General features: G+C 45.2%; 1 long non-coding RNA gene across 1 annotated transcript in view; it reads right to left on the reverse strand.

The window, feature by feature from the left end:
* The window catches only part of LOC138987273 (uncharacterized), a 28340-nt gene extending 17540 nt beyond the window's left edge, over nt 1-10800 (reverse strand). Inside the window, exon 1 of the long non-coding RNA XR_011463777.1 lies at nt 10659-10800. This is a non-coding gene — a long non-coding RNA (uncharacterized lncRNA). The remainder of the gene's footprint in view (nt 1-10658) is intronic.
* Between the last annotated feature and the right edge of the window lie 207 nt (nt 10801-11007).

An 11007-nucleotide genomic window follows, 5' to 3' on the forward strand; every position in this document is an offset into this window, starting at 1 on the left:
CGGTATTAACTTAACCTTTCTCATGAATACACTAGCTTGTATTTATTCTAGATTAGCAGAACTATTGTCAAAAATAGGCTCAAGAAATAAGCTAATAACCTGATACAGTGTAGGAATGAACACACATACAATACCTTGCTTTTGTTCAGTCACTCAGCTGTGTCTGACTGTTTGCAACCCCATGGACTGCAGCACGCCAGGCCTCCCTGTCTTTCACCATCTCTCGCAGTTTACTCAAACTCATGTCCATCGAGTCGGTGATGCCATCCAACCATCTCATCCTCTGTTGCCCCTTCTCCTCCTGCCTTCAATCTTTCTCAGCATCAGGGTCTTTTCCAGTGAGTCAGCTCTTCGCATCAGGTGGCCAAAGTATTGTAGCTTCAGCTTCAGTATCATTCCTTCCAATGAATATTTAGGGCTAATTTCCTTTAGGATGGACTGGTTTTATCTCCTCATTATCCAAGGGACTCTCAAGACTCTTCCCCAGCACCACAGTTTGAAAGCATCAATTCTTCAGTGCTCTGCCTTCTTTATGGTCCAACTCTCACATCCATACATGACTACTGGGAAAACCATAGCTTTAACTGTAGGGACCTTTGCTGGAAAATTGATGTCTCTGTTCTTCAATATGCTGTTTAGATTGGTCATAGCTTTTCTTCCAAGGAGTAAGCGTCACTATAATTAAAATAGATAACCAATACAGACCTCCTGTACAGCACAGGGAACTCTGCTTAATATGCTATAATAAACTAAATGGGAAAAGACTCTGAAAAGAATAGATATATGCATATGTGTAACTAAACCACTGTGCTTTACACATGGAACTAACTCAACAATGCAAATCAATTACAGTCCAATATAAAATAAAATTTTAAATAATAAAATACAGATAAAAAGGTCAAAAAAGTGAATGTATTAGCAAAAGCCAAGGGCTGCATCATTAAATTACTTTAGTTTCCATGTTTCCATTTTCGTTCTGTAAAAGCACAGTGTTTGTGAATTAGTCAGACTGCAGGTTTGGGCGCCCCTCCTGCCATGGATGCTAGCCGCACAGCTTGACTCCACATGCGGGTGTTGGGGGTGGGGTGGGGAGAGGGTCAGTTTTCCCAGGTGAACCTTGGAAACCTCACAGCCATGAGGTGAACCCCACCCCCCGGTCTCCAAGTCTGCAGAGTCACACCACTGCTGAGGGCCGCTTTACCTACAACCTGAGCTCAGTCTCAGCTACACTGTTAGGGCCTGGTTCCCAGGGCGCTCATCCACTCCCAGGAAGGCATTCCAGGAATTCTGGGGGCAGATTGGAGGTCCATCTTGTAGAAGTGGATGCCCCACTCAGAGGCGCTGAGTGTCCAGCTCAAGTGGTCTGGAGACAGGTGACCTCCAGGGACTTGGGACTCACTCCCAGGCCCTGCTGGCCAAGTTTCCAGGCTAAGAGGTTACAAATGGACGTTTCCTTCCATCCATACAGAATTCCAAGGATGGACAGTCAGGAAATAGCACCATCTGAGAGCTGGCACTAAAAGTTATGCACCCTGAGCCGTTCACTTTTCCGTGTCTCAGTTTCCTTGCTGGTAAAACAGGGGAGCTGAGTCAGAGCCCCCACATTCTCCTTTGTACACCCCAGAACCCTGGGCGAGTTTAAACCATATACACATGCATTGAAAATAATTTTCATTTTTCTAAAATTGGAAGGTATAATCAAGGCGTGGTCTTTTCAAGAAGTATACCTCAGTTATCCTGTTCCTTGTTGGAATTCCAACAGCACTCCATTACATAAATATTATATAACACCCCTCTCTACAAAAAACCAGAGAAGCCAGGCGGGTGAAGAACAAAACTATTACAGAGAACAGTGAGAAGTATTACTCACCATCAGCCACTTAATTCCAAGGATTAGGAGCCAAGCAGAATACCACACAGTAAGTGAACATCACCTAATTAAAACCTCCTTTATAAATGGTGCCATTAGAATCGCCACAGCCACCGATCGCGGGAGTATGTCATTATGCAGCATTATTACGGCCCTAAGACGCTTCTCTGGGACATGACTCAGAGTTCATAAACCCAGCAAGGACCCGCGCTCCCGATTCCAGCCAATTTTCGGAGCGCTGTGAAAAATACAGTTACGCCAGGGTGTGCTTTTCACCCCAGAACAGTTGTTGCCATTTTGTCGACAGGGGTGGAGTAGATGAGCGGAGGGAGCTCATGCAGGAAGAGACGGGGGATGTGGCTGAGGAATGAGGTGGGAATCAGAGTTGGCCAGGCCGCCAGCTCCTCACCTGCAGGGCTGGGGGGCCTTGGCAAGAGTGGGGGCAGGCCACAGCCCCGACTCCTCTGTGAGCCCACCTGGTTTCTGGAGCAGGACCATCCCCCAAACAAGAGGTCAGAACTGGCCTACAAGGGGCCTTAAGGCTGTGCAGCATTGCTGAATAGAAGGAAGAGAATCACCCACTTCTCTCCACCACTGCCCACCCCCCCAGTTTCCCAGCCAGGGCATAGAGGGGCGGTCACAGGCAACACAGGCCAGAGAGTGGGGCCTTGCTGCTGGGAACTCTTCTGTACCCCCATGCTGCCTGCCCCAGGGTGGAGACCCCTGGAGCAGGCAGCCTCTCCTTCCTTCCTTTCTGTGGAGAGGGGCTTGCCTGAAAGGTGAGTCTGACGCAGGAACCAGGTGTGCGGACTCAGCTCAGCCCTGCACCCCGCTCTTCTTTGCAGGAGCCAAGCGTCCTCCTGCCGGCCCAGCCCATCCACACCAGATCCGGGCCAGGCCCCCTCAGAGGGAAACCTCTGTGTTTCCACCTGAGACGTGAAGCCGGTCCGCCTAGTCGCACAGGGTTAGGTGGTGGAGGTTTAGTCCCTAAGTCGTGCCCGACTCTTGCAACACCATGGACTGTGGCCCGCCAGGCTCCTCTGTCCATGGGATTCTCCAGGCAAAAATACTGGAGTGGGTTGCCATGCCCTCCTCCAGGGGATCTTCCCAACCCAGGGATCAAACCTAGGTCTCCTGCATTGCAGGCAGGATTTCCCTGCATTGTAGGCAGAATCTTTACTGACTGAGCTACAAGGGAAGATAACCCGCTACAGGGTGAGCGGGTTAGTGAAAACTGATAAGCCATACTGGACTAGTGAATCTGGTAAGTCCGTCAATCAGGTTCACCTGAGGAACCGGGCCAAGCAAACAAATGTGGACCTGAGGCCAGGTGCCTAGGGATAGCAACTGGCCAGGTGTGGGGTCCAAGGAGGCTGAGCTCCCCGCCCGGGTTTCACCCGCTGGGATCTGGCAGTTCGATGACCAAGAGGGACGACGTTCTTCCCAGGGCTCTAGCCCAGCTGGGATGTGTCACAGGTTAAGGCGGTGGGTGGGGGTCTGTGGCTGCTCCTCCCCCACCCTCCCCTTCCCCACTCGGGGTGCTGTGAGCACCTCCCCCACCCATCTATCAGCTGCCATCCCGGCCAGGACTTGCTGCACCAGCCAAGGACTAAAGCTGCATTCCCTCAGAGCAGGGTGTGACGGGATGACACCAGCTTCTCTGGTCAGTCGTGTCTGACTCTTTGCGACCCCATGGACTGCAGCCCGCCAGACTCCTCTGTCCATGGGATTCTCCAGGCAAGAATACTGGAGTGGGGTGCCATTTTATTCCCCCAGAGGTCTTCCCCACCCAGGAATCAAGCCTGGGTCTCCCGTGTCTCCTGTGTCTCCTGCACTGGCAGGTGGATTCTTTACCATCGTGCCATCTGCGAAGCCCTTTTCTCTGGATTGTGGTTTCATCACACATTTCCTGGAATCTCTGCAGTTACATATCCATCACTCCAAAGCACGTTTCCAAGACAAACCATTCAATATCACAGTAATCCAAGTCTATGCCCCAAACACTAATGCCAAAGAAGCTAAAGTTGAACGGTTCTATGAAGACCTACAAGACCTTCTAGAACTAACACCAAGAAAAGATATCCTTTTCATCATAGGGAACCGGAATGCAAAAGTAGGAAGTCAAGAGATACCTGGAGTAACAGGTAAAGTTGGCTTTGGAGTACAAAATGAAGCAGGGCAAAGGCTAATAGAGTTTTGCCAAAAGAACACACTGGTCATAGTAAACACCCTCTTTAACAACACAAGAGAAGACTCTACACATGGACATCACCAGATGGTCATCCCTGAAATCATATTGTTATATTATTTGCAGCAAAGATGGAGAAGGTCTATACAGTCAGAAAAAACAAGACCGGGAGATGACTGTGGCTCAGATCACAAACTCCTTATTGCCAAATTCAGACTTAAATTGAAGAAAGCAGGGAAAACCATTAGGCCGTTCAGGTACGACCTAAATCAAATCCCTTTTGATTATACTGTGGAAGTGACAAATAGAGTCAAGGGATTAGATCTGATAGATAGAGTGCCTGAAGAACTATAAATGGAGGTTCGTGACATTGCACAGGAGGCAGTGATCAAGACCATCCCCAGAAAACCAGAAAAAGAAATGCAAAAAGGCAAGATGGTTGTCTGAGGAGGGCTTATAAATATCTGAGAAAAGAAGAGAAGTGAAAGGCAAAGCGGAAAAGGAAAGATATACCCATTTGAATGCAGAGTTTCAAAGAATAGCAAGGAGAGATAAGAAAGTCTTCCTCAGTGATCAATGCAAAGAAATAGAGGGTAAGAATAGAATGGGAAAGACTAGAGATCTCTTTAAGAAAATTAGAGATACCAAGGGGATATTTTATGCAAAGATGGCCACACCAGAGGGCAGAAACAGTATGGACCTCACAGAAGCAGGACGTATTAAGAAGAGGTGCCAAGGATACACAGAAGAAAGATCTTAATGACCTTAACCACAATGATGTGATCACTCACATAGAGCCTGACATCCTGGAGTCCGAAGTCAAATGGGCCTTAGGAAGCATCACTGCGAACAAAGCTAGTGGAGGTGATGGAATTCCAGCTGAGCTATCTCAAACCCTAAAATAAGATGCTGTGAAAGTGCTGCACTCAGTATGCCAGCAAATTAGAAGAACTCAGGAGTGGCCACGGGACTGGAAATGGTTAGTTTTCATTCCAGTCCCAAAGAAAGGCAATGCCAAAGAATGTAAAATAGAGAGCCAGTGTGAGTTTCTCCCCTTGCTTAATTTTATCTAAAATAAGTCAGTATTTTCAATACAATGCAAAGGGCTGAGATGCTTGGGCTCCATTTACTTCCTAGTTTCTCCGTGTGTAACTCTGCACCCATTTAAGCCTTTTACTAGGATGTGGCCATCCTGGTCCTAAACAGTCAGCGTTCACTCTGGCTGCCCCTGCCTTTACTCTTTTCTGCTGTTCCTTCCTTCACTTCTATGCTCACTGGCATCATTTCCCTTCTACTGGCACGATCCCCTTTCACACTGCCTTTAGTTCATGGTTTTACTTTTAACTTTAATTTTTTAATTTTGTATTGGGGTGTAGCCGATGAACAATGTTGTCATAGTCTCAGGTGAAATAGAGAAGGAACTCAGCCATACATACACATGTATCCATTCTCCCCCAAACCCACCTCCCGCTCAGGCTGGCACATAACGTTGAGCAGAATTCCATGGGCTATACAGTATGTCTTTGTTGTTTATGCAAATTAAATATAGCAAAGTGAACATGACTTTCCCAAAGTCCCTAAGTATCCTTTCCCCCTGGCAACTGCAAGTTTTGATTGCAAGTTTTCTCAGACTTCATTTGAAAATGCCTCTGTGTTACCTTTACTTTCAGAGGGTATTTTCACTGGGCATAGAAGTCTAAGTTGGCGGTTCTTTTCTTTTCTTGGAAGATGTCATTCAATTGTCTTCTGACTTCTATGTTTTTTGTTGAGAAGGCAGTTGTCAGGTTACCTCTTTGAAAATAATGTATATCCCCCACCTCCCACTCTAGTATCTTTTTTTTTTCATAAATGTTTTTAAATTGTGGTGAAAGACACATAACATAGAATTTACTATTTGTAAGTGTAGCATGAAGTGGTATTGAGTACATCCATATTGTTCTGTGAGCCTCACCATCTGTCTCGAGAACTCTCTTCATCCTGCAGAGCTGAAGCTCTGTACTTACTGAACAATAACTCCCCCTCCTCCTCCCCCAGCTGTTATTCTACTTCCCTTCTCTGTGATTTTGTCAACTCCAAGTGCCTCATATAAGTGGAATCACATAGTATCTGTGACTGGCTTATTTCATTTAATGCAATGTCCTCAAGCCTGTCAGAATTTCCTTCCTTTTAAAAGCTGACCAGCATGCCATTGTCTTTACAGACCACACTTTGTTTATCCACTCATATGTAGATGGGCCCCTACTCCAGTATTCTTGCCTGGAGAATTCCACGGACAGAGGAACCACTATGTATGCTTAGCTGTGACTTTTTCTTTTTTTTAATTCTACTTGTGGTTCATAACATTTCTTGTTCTATGGACTGATGCTTTTAGCGTTTGGGTGCTTGCTCAGCCAGTGCATCTTCAAAGCTGTTCTGTCCTCTCCTCTGGGGCTTTGACTATAGATACATCAGACTTTTTTCACCATCTCGCATGCTTCTTTTATGTTCTTTTTCTGCATTTATTATCCTTTTGCCTCTTAATGTGTCTTTCTGGGTACTTTCATTTTGCAGATAGTTTTCACTTTCATCTCAGATTCAAAGGATTTGTTAACAAAATAAGCCCACTCGTCATACACAAACAAATAATATCAATATTTATTAGAGAGCTATCTAGCTTTCTTTCAGTATACTAACATTAAAAGAAAAAAGAAATAGAAAGAGCAGAGGATACATCGCCAAATCAGGTTTTGACCAACATCCAGGCTTAAACAGCACCGGGAAGTCCCGTGGTACCACAGGTACTGCTGCTGCTGCTGACTCGCTCAGTCATGTCCGGCTCTGTGCAACCCCATGGACTGCAGCCCACCAGGCTCCTCCATCCATGGGATTTTCCAGGCAAGAGTGCTGGAGTGGTTGCCATTGCCTTCTCCGGCCCGGCACACAGGGAGTCCCAACTGGAAAAAGGTCCCAGGCAGCTCATTCACTCCGTGGATGAGACTTCAAACACTGTGAGGCTCCGGTTTACAATCCCAGGATGCAGACTGGTGTCGTTGTCATCAGTCTGTGAGCAACTGCAGCTCCGGTTTCACGTTAATGCAGTTTGTTTTGTCTGATAAAACTGGGAATGCTGGTAAGCCCAGGCTTGGTTAATCAGACTTCCTCCAGGAGCTCAGCAGCCTCAGGATCATCCTCTCTCTTATCTATGGTGCTGTGAGTCTTGCACCCTCAGCTGGAAGTCAGGGCATTCACAGTCAGGGCAGTGTCCAGGTACATTAGAAGCAAAGTCCAAGATCTTCTCTGCTTTGTCTCGGAAGCTTAAACAAGACTATCTACTTAATTTCCTGAACAACTTTCTACCGGCCCATCTTCCAGTTCACTCATCTCTTTCATTGTCTCTGATCTGCTATCAAATCCATCTATGCCTTCTTACACTTGCTATTTTATCTCCCAGCTCTAGTCCATTTTAGCCTTTTTCATAATTTATAGTTCTTCATCAAAACTTTACACGTAATTAACTATTTATTTAAATACATGAGCCAGTGGTGTTAAAGTCTGTAACAGCTCCTATGTCTATATCTTCTCTAAGTCTGTTCCCAACATTTGTTTTTCTTGCCTGGATTTTGGTCATTTGTATTGTCTCTAGTATGTCTGGTAATTTTTGACTGAATGTTTGACAGTAAGTATAAAATGTTTCAGGCTTCCCTAGTGGCTCAGATAGTAAATAATCCATGTGCAATGCAGAAGACCCAGATTCAATCCCTGGGTCAGGCAGGTTCCCTGGAGAAGAGAATGGCAACCTACTCCAGTATTCTTGCTGTGAGAATTCCAGGGACAGAGGAGCCTTGCAGGCTACAGTCCATGGGGTTGCAAAGAATCTGATGCAACTGAGTGACTTTCACTCCCTCATAAAATATTTCAGGCATAGTTTAAGATTCTGGATTACATTATCTTCCCCCAAGGAAATCTTTTTGGCTTAGTTTGCTTCCAGCACTTTGAGTTGGGCTGAGTGGATCTGTGGGAAGACATGCCTGGTGGACTTTGGCCGATGCTGGGGTTCCTCCCAGGCCCTTCCTCTCTGGGAGGCACTTTTCTCTGTTTGCCATCCCCAGCTCTTTGGGTTTCTGATGCTTCAGACTCTCAGCTAGGGTCTTCTGCCCAGTTTTCTAGTCTTTGACGCCAATGCTGGTGAATAACTTAAGGGAGGAAGAAGAAGCAAATGCTGGACTCATTTCTGTGAGTTTTCCTTCTCTCTAGGATCTTGACCTCTCAATTACCCTTTGCCTTGGCAGCTCTTCAGTACCTTTAAATTGATTTTTAAAATGTATTTTATCTAGATTTTTTGAAATGGTTCTCAATGGCATTGGTGAATGTGGTTCACTGTTACAAGAAGCAAACATTTCCCTTTTGACATTTTAATGCCTATTTTGGCACAGGTGGGTGATGAAAATGAACGTCATCCCTTCTTCTTATCTTCACAAGCAAGTAGATTATTAGACCACCAATGACAAATGTCTATTGAGCCTATTTGCAAGGTACCAGAGGCAGAGGAAATACCTCTTTTCTGGGCTTTTCCCAGGGAGCTTTCAGAGCACTAGGAACAGGGGCAGATGCTTTGTGACCATTTAAAGACAGCTTTACCTTACATCATCTTGTTCTGTTGAAAGGGAACAATAACTCTAAGTGATAACCCATTTAACGGGCTGAGGCCAATCCCTAGCACCAGCTAGTGCTCAGTCAGTGCTCCTTTTTGACTTCTGGAAGCACCTTCCTGCTCTCCTTAGAGCTTTGCATTCCTGTCTCCCACCTTCAAAAGCTCTTATAAGAAGTTGGCATAAACTAGGAGTTTGGGATTAATGGATACACACTCTTCAGTTCAGTTCAGTTCAGTTCAATCGCCCAGTCGTGCCCGACTCTTTGCAACCCCATGAATCACACCTAAAATAGATAAACAACAAGGACGTGGATACACGTGTGTGTGTGGCCGAGGCCCTTTGCTGTCCATCTGAAGCCATCACAGCCTTGCTCGTAAGCTATACGCCAACAGGGAACTATATTCAATATCTTGTAGTAACCTACACACAATGGAAAAGAATCTAAATATATATATATATACACACACACATACATAACTGTTGCTATTGTTTAGTAGCCAAGTCATGTCTGACTCTTTGCAACCCCCTGAACTATAGACCCACCAGGCTCCTCTGCCCATGGGATTTCCCAGGCAGCAATATTGGAGTGGGTTGCCATTTCCTTCTCCAGGGGATCTTCCCGGCCCAGGAATTGAACCCACACCTCCTGCACTGGCAGGTGGATTCTTTACCCTGGGCCACCTGGGAAGCCTATATACATGTATGTGTAAATCTATACATATATATAGATACACAGACATATATACACACATATATATGAGTCACTCTGCTGTACAGTAGAAGCTTACAAAAATTGTAAATCAATTAGACTTCAATAAAAAATATTTTTAAAATTGAGAATTGCATGTGTATCAACCATTCCTTCAGACAACCAAGGGATGAAATGTGAGTTGTAACCAAAAGCAAAGAACAAGCAAAGTGACCACATCCTGAATTTCTCTTTTCTTCTCCTCCCACTTCGAAAAGTTGGAAGAAACTATATTTATCAAAAACCCAGGAGAGTTACCCTAGACCCAAGACTTCTTTCTTTGCTTTCCTCCTCCCCTTGAAACATAACAATGAAAACACAAAACAAAATACATTAGCCATGTTTTTTTACAGATAAACTGTCAAAGAATAAAGGATGAAAGGGAAAGCTACACATTGAAAGAGACTTTATAAACATCAGTCAAACCCACTGTGTTAACCTTATTTGGATTCTTATTCAAACAAAGTATTAAAAGATTAAATTGACATTAATGAGACAATTGAAAATGTGAGCTCTTAGTATTTGATGATATTAAGAAAATTTTAACATAACCACAAAACCATTATCATGCCTAAGTATATGAGTCCTTATCTCTCAGAAATACACATGAAGATGGTACAGAAGAGATTTTATGATGTCTTGATTGGCTTCTAAAAAATATGGAGGAAGAGGGGAATAGGAGGGAGTTTCGATTTTAAAAAGAGGAAAATGACTGCCCAAGGGAGGATGCTTGAGTGCTCCAAAAGGTTAAAACTGCACCCAGAGTTAGTGAGCATTTCTAAGACTTCTGCTTTTTTGGATCAGCTACTACTCTGCCTTATCTCTTCTCATTTCCTTCTTTAAATTCTGTGTAAACCATTAGCTTCCGTACTAATCCCCATGCTGAGCAGTAGGTTTGGTACTATCGTCGCAGGTAATCAAAGTCCTCATTTCATTTATCTCCTTTCCCATTAAGGGACCAAGTCTCTCATCTCCACAGGTCCCCGGTCCCCCAGAGCCACGGGAGAGACAATAGCAATTTGAGGCAGGATTTGAGTCCCCAGATGGTGACTAAGCGCCAGCCACTGGGGATACTAAGCCAAGCACTGAAGCCGGCAGAGCAGCCCTCATCGCTGTGATGGGGAGGTGGGAGCAAAGCATAAGCTCTATGTCTGCAGCTGGAAGTCCCACTGAAAAGTTGGTCCCATATGGGAAGACCCTAACCCCAGCACTCTTACATACCCCTTACGTGTTGGAGACAGAACAGACATCCTGGGTTCTAGCAGCAGCACTCTGGGTGTCCACCAGCCACACGAGCCTGGGGAATCTTCTAGCCTGCCTGAGCAGCAGAATCCTCATTTAGAAAACGAAGCCAGCGTTCTTCCCCTGCCTTCTTCCTTAAAGGGAATTAAGGTCAAAGGAGTTTAATCTTAGGAAAGAGTTTAGGGAACTTCAGAGCAAAGCATTATAAGAAGGGGAGGGACCATTACAAGAACCCAGAAGCCCTGGGTCAGTACAAACTGCCGGAGAAACATGGCTTGATGCCAGCTGTTTAGGTGAAAGAAATCAATGGTAACTGAAGACAGAAGCT

Source organism: Bos mutus, chromosome 3, assembly GCF_027580195.1.
Source record: "Bos mutus isolate GX-2022 chromosome 3, NWIPB_WYAK_1.1, whole genome shotgun sequence".
Lineage (NCBI taxonomy): Eukaryota > Metazoa > Chordata > Mammalia > Artiodactyla > Bovidae > Bos > Bos mutus.